Source organism: Pelecanus crispus, chromosome 9, assembly GCF_030463565.1.
Source record: "Pelecanus crispus isolate bPelCri1 chromosome 9, bPelCri1.pri, whole genome shotgun sequence".
NCBI lineage: Eukaryota > Metazoa > Chordata > Aves > Pelecaniformes > Pelecanidae > Pelecanus > Pelecanus crispus.
In genome coordinates this window covers 29,967,686-29,974,264 of record NC_134651.1, presented here as the reverse complement: position 1 = coordinate 29,974,264, position 6,579 = coordinate 29,967,686, and positions in this window count along the sequence as shown.

The following is a 6,579-nucleotide window of genomic DNA, read 5'->3' as shown; positions in this document are numbered from 1 at the left end:
CAAAAATAGATGTGGTTGGACTGCGATGATGCAAAGCAAAAAGAATCCTTTCTCCTCCAATTTCTTCGTCTTCGCTTTCAGCGCAGCTCCTGCTGGGCTGCTGTTTAGCAGTGGGGCTGGGGGCTCTTCCATCCCAAGCACCTTTTTGGGGTGCTTTTAGGCTGAAACGTGTTGTTAATGTCCTTTTAAAAAAGCATTACCCTCATTCAGGTCATTAATTCATCCTCAGTGATGAGCTATTGACAGTAACGGGGCAGGGAACTGCCATTTCAACATGTGAGATCATTGCCACTGGGAAGCAGCAAGAGGAACCCAAGGTTTCTTGAGTAATTAGTGCCCACAGGTTGCAATACTCATTTACGACTCGTCATTTGGTCTTCTGCAGGAGCTGGATGTAACGTAGGAAGTCTCCTGCAATTACCTGCATGATCTCATCCCTCCTGCCCCTGATTTTTGTCTTTGCAGAAGGAACTCAACAACCTTCTTGAGATGTTTTCCCAACCCTATGGAGCTGGTAGTCTCTTTCCCAGAGTTTTGGTGGATCGGTCTTGGTCCAGATGAGAGGGTCAAGGGAGGTATGTGCTTTGGGGAGGAAGATTTAAGAGCACCGATATAAAATAGCTGGCGAGGCAGCAACCACACAGGCAAAGCTCAGGGCAAATGGTCCCAAAGGTGGTGCAGGACCCAGCAGGAAAGGCAGGTCATCTTCTAAGGGCAGCCTTGCAGGTGGGGTGTTCAGCGAGATCATTCTTCTCTGAAACAAGAATGAGTCTGGGAGGTGGCAGCGAAACTGATAAAAAGAGCAAAAAAACGTGAGAGCAAGGCAAGGTTGAGGGAGGGTTTGTTTAGTCTGGAGGAGGACAAGATAACAGGCTTGTGTGTGTGAAGGGCTGCTTTGAAAAGGGAGGAGAAATTAGAAAAAAAAAAAAAGAGTGTTTGGTGGATCAGACGTGGGAACAGAAGGACGGGGTGCCATTCCTTGGCTGGAGGTTTTGGGAGGAGGTAGGACAAACAGCTGGGACCACCACATCCACCCTGGCACTGGGGCTGGCCTGAGGGATTCCCAAGTCCCCTCCAAGCTCGGGATAAATGGGTTGGCCCACAACTCTCTTTTATCCCGAGCCTTTGGTAAGCCTGTCTCGCAGCGGGCAGGTTGAGATCCATCAGGTTTCATCATTCTTTTCTGATGGACTGGGCTTACTGGCACCTGCAGTCAGGGCACTGTTTGGGCTCCTTTTAACAGATGCTTTTGGGGGGGGGGGGGGGGGGCCTGGCTGGGGCATCCATGTTGGGATCCCTCCTTGGATCCTGCAGCTAGAGCATCCATCCCCAGAGGGTGTTGGGAATGGGACAGAGAAAGGGACAGTATGGGGATGGTGGGTGCCGCTCGAGCCAGAGGGAAGGAAATGGTGAAACCATCACATTTCCATCAGTAGAGGGGCTCCAGAAGTTGTGGTGTGCTTGGCAGGGCTGGCAGTGAGCTGGACATGGGGATGATTCCATGGGGAACATCCTGCATGAGCCATCCCTCATTGTCACCAGGGATCAGAGAAGCACAGGCATCCCCCATGGCTCGAGGGGATGCGAAAGCATCGGTGGAAAAACGTAACATCTGGCTGTGGTCTGACCAGATCTCTTGGTCAAACCCAGGCAGGCGAAGAGCCTGGCTTTTCTGCCAGCAGACAAGAAAATCACATGCCTGCTCTTTGCAGCCCAATACAGCAGGGTTATAGCTGCGGGTGTGCACCCCAGGGGTGGATAAATGGGCTGTGCAATGGGAGGAAAATTGGCCAGACCACCCACTCGCCATGCTCCCCAGGGGTTGCATTAATCTGGCAGATAAAGCCCAGCTACCGGGCTTAGGAGGAATCTGCCTTGTCTCTCTGACCTGCCCATTTTCCCTGAATCCTTAAGGATATTTTTTGTCACGCGGGAGAAATCTTGGCAGAGCTTTGCCCTATCCCTGCCAGTCCCAACTTGGTTTCGGCAGCAAGATGGGATGCAGCTGCTCATCAACTGTGCAGGGATGCAGCTCAGACTGCAGACGAGACTGCCAGAGAGGCAGTACCCATCCTCTCCGCTCCCCCCCCCCCCCCCACCCCAAAAAGCCCCACATAAACCCTCTCTTACAAATTAACTACAAATTGAATTTATTTCCTCTACAAAAGGACTTATTTTTTTCCTTCTGACCAAGTCACAGAGGTGACTTTGTGTGCCACGATGCGCTGCAAGAGGGATCAGCGTGCACTGGTGGAGTGGCTCCTGCCTGCCCTCCACCGCCGCATGCCAGGGATGAGGCACCGTGAGACTGGAGTAAACCCAAAATTCAACTCTAATGTAGTGCTGATCAACTTTCTTAGAAGTATCATTTGGTTTTTAGAAACCTCCTAGCAAGAAAACCGAGCAGCTGCTGCAGAGATGAGGGAAGAGCATCACAAAACTGGCTGTGCAGTCAGCAGTGCCAAGCACTAAAGCAGTCCACCTCGGTAGAGTGAGATTGTCCATCATGAACAGCGTAGTTGAGAAAATAATTCAGAATTTGGTTGAAAAACGCTTCTGTACTTTTCAAGCCATGGGGGAATCGTTTTGCTCACCATTTGCTAGGACATGATTGAAAGTCTCCTAACTACTAACAGAATTTCAGAAGCTTTCAGGTCATCAGCCCTTAACATTCAGGGATGCCGAGGTGCAAGGCAACTATCATGGCTGGGCAATTGAATTAATAACTGGGTCTCTGTTAATTACACCTGTACAGGGGCTGAGCATGACTGAGACACAACTCTTCAGTTTTTAATGGTGGGAATGGTGGACAGAGACTGTCAGTAGCGATGTACCAATAGCTCCTTCCCAACAGGCTACAAGTTTTGCTGACTCCCCTAAGGTGATCTTGAAGGTATGGATGTCTAGGACCAAGGTGATCAAGCGAAGGCCAGGTGCTAGAGATGGGGCTCTCTTGGGTGTCTAGGAGCCATACCCATCATATTGAAGCAGCAAAAAGAAAGGGTCAGCTTCTCTTGGTTCTGAAAACAGCTCTGTGTGTGGCAGGAGTACCTGCCTTTCATGCGATTGATTTGCTGGAACTGAAATGTGAACAAAAAAAACCCAACTTACTTGAACTCAAATTACAGAGTTATTACAGAAAATACCATTTTCGGGAATTCATGAGGTTCAGCAGAGAGCTGAAAGCTGCTGCCCTGCTTGTGCAAGGGGTGTCAGGAGAGTCACAGCCCTGTGCTCTCCCTTTGGTCTCCATTCTCCATGCTCAGTGCTGTGCTGGACCCAGATGCTCTTAAGACCCAGTTTCAAGTTAATTTGTGCTTGTAAGCCACCTTACAAATTGATTTTAACAATGTTTTTCTGAATACACTAAAACCACGACAACCCCTGACGATATCAACCCTTGGTGCCGATGCTTAGCAGCTCCCTCAAGCTATGCCACCCCCACAGGGACCCTCCTTGTGCCCAGGGGACCGGGGAGGTGCTGCAGGGTTGTGCAGGCACTGGGGCATCTCTCATGCCAGGAAAGGCACAAACTGACCCAGAGGAAACTCCACCTGCACACAGTGAGGAGAGACCAGTGGTGCAACAGGACAAACATCGCCTGGTTTCCTTTTTCCCCACATGCTTTTAAAGTCCTTTATTTGTCCTACTCAACAGGAAAGCAGGTCAGCAAAGGGCACAGCATTTCACATCCACTCCAGCAGATGTTGCTTTTGCAGCCGCTGCGGCAGAGGATGCTTCCCTGCCACTGGTGGGATTTCTGCTGAAGTTCAGGGTACACTTTCCCCCCTCCTCTGCGATGAGTTTCTGCATTACACGCTGGCAGAGCATCAGGACATCCAGCAGTGATTCAGCCGCGGTTTAGAAGCACATCACATACCACAGCAATCTGTCATTCCCACGTAACAGGGCAACATTACACACGCTGGGGAACTTCTGACCAGGGGCTCTTTCTGGACTGACAAGCAGTTTGAATGATTCAGCAGCAGGAAGCACCCAGACAAAAGGCTCTCCCCACTGCAAGGCTACAGGAGCCGACACTTCCCCAGACTCTAGATACAGCTTTAAAATGGATTTTAGGGTGCACCTCAGCCCACTGCCTCCAACCAACACAAGATCCCAGTTTCCTTTCACGACCTCTGCAGGGGAAAAGCTTGCTTTCATCCGGACCAGAGCACAACTGGCTCCACAGAACAGCCAAGCCTTACCAGAAGCAGCAGGTATCACTGCGTGGGGAAGGGGTGGGAGGATGCTATTCTGGTAGCTACAAGCCACCAGATGAACTCAGCTGCCAGGAACTGCACCATGAGTTGCAAAATACTCATTTTACTAAAACATAGATGCTTACCAAAGGACACATGTTCTCAACTCTGTGTTTGTAAACCCCTGCTGAGTGATTCCAAGGAAGTGTAAGACCGTGACTAAGAAAACGTGGTCAAAAGAATAAAGAGACTGCCCGCTCTGCAAAGGAGAAAGGGCAGCTCCAGCAGGTGGGACTTTACCTTCCCAGGGAACACTCCTACACGCATCTGTAAGGCAAACCACAGCCCCGAAACACACAGGGCAGGGACCTGTCACAGGGATTTGGGATGCTCTGAGCACAGGAGCAGTGCTATGCACCCCACGGGATGTTTAAAAGGGAGGACCAACTTGGATAGGGATGGGATGCTACTGCTGATACAGTTAAAAATAATTACTGCTGAAATCCTGTTCCAGTCTTGTATCCAGACAGTAAAAACTGGTATGGATTTATTAAAAAAAAAAATACCCAGGTATTTGCAAAAACCTTCCTAGGACACCTGGTGTACTGCTGTTAGCCTTCCTCCTCTCCAGGCAGCTGCAGCAGGTAGGGCTTATTTCTTATATCTTGCTTCATGCAATTGCATGTTTTTGCCAAACTGCTTCTGCGAGCAGAAGGGGAAAGCATTTTCTTCCCTACATCTATAGAGAACAATTTTTTGAGTCCAGAAATGAGTATATCACTATTTCTACACAAAAAAAATTCTCACCGTAAACCAATGTGGAAAGCTCACATTTCCTGCAACGCAAGATTAAAAAATAATTAGATCATAGATCTAACTGCATAGATTTACTACACAGGATGACAGATACACTATGTAGTGTTTGCTCAAGATCTTTTAAATCCAATAGATAACTTAATAGCTGAAAACCAAAATGAGCGATTCAGTGCCAATTTTAAAAGTGAGAAATAGACTTTAGGAGCACTTAATGAACAACCTTAAGTGCATTTATCTTTCATGGGACAGCAAATGACTGCCTGTTCCTAAAAGACATGGGATGTAGCTCAGAGTAAGCAAGCACTTGCCCTGGCATTACCTCTGTTTTTTTGTTAGGCTGACAAGACTATTAACAACAGTTCTGCTGAATAAAAATTTGGGGGTAAAAGAGGCTTACTGCTTAAATCCCAACTTGTGATGGCTTTGGTGGCACTTCTCTTTATAGCTGAGTGCCAGCAGAGCAGCTCATACAGCCATGTTTTAAATTCTCTAAGGAGAGCAAGACCACAGAGGCAGGCTCCTGACCACTCATCCTCCAGCACAAGCCCTTGGAAGTTGCTGTAAGAAAACCTTCAGCTCAGTAGTAACAGAACCAAACCAGGGTGTGAGATGGTGCTCAGAAAGAAATCAACATTCTGTTACTATATAAACCCATGGGTTCCTCACCCTGTGGAACACTGTCTGCCATCCTGGTCCTTCCTTTCACCCACCATCAAAAGAACAGACCAAGTTATTGAACATTTCCATACAAACATCTAACTAGATCTGAAAACCACAGTAAGACGAGACAACGGAGGCCACTGATTAGAAGTGGCACACACATACATGGAGAGGAGCTGTCTGTTCCATTCTTATGCAGGAACAGAGGAAAATCATCAAATAAAGGTCAAGAGGCTGCAGGTCCACAAGGTCTTGTAACTGCTCTTAGTCCACGAAAAAAGTGTGGAAATTGCTATGCAGGGAAAAAAAGTAAAGCAACTTGTGTTCAAAAGCCAAGGGAACAGTGGCAGATGTAGCCTAGCATCTCACTGCTCTTGCCCTGTTTTCTAGTCCTCCAGGCTTGGTCACCACTGGAGCTATAATACAAAGTGAGGGAAGTCTGACAAAAGTACTTTCAAACCTTGCACAGAATTTTGCTGTAAGTGCATGAAGTTCACTGAGTGGGCAAAATGCTACTATACTGGTAGAAAAGCACAATTTGAGAGTTATATTGATTTTAGCCACATGTGGATAAAGATGTACTCTTTAGAAGAAGGACAATCATCAGTGAAGAAATAAGAAAAATCAGGGCAGTCTAAGTGTTATTTCATTGCCTTCTCTAAGTGTATGGTTGTCTACTTCCACTGAAGCTCTCTCCTTATTTAAAGGTCTACATGTTATAGGTGATAATCTGCTAACAGCTCACCCACCTCAAAGCTCAACAGCATTACCTAGAGTTTATTACAAGTCTTGCCCCATGGGTACAGCGCTGCTGAATGACATTTCTTGTTCCTGCTGCTGTACAATTTGCACACTGACTTCTCTATGCACTGGGTTTACATACCTGAAGGTATTACATTTA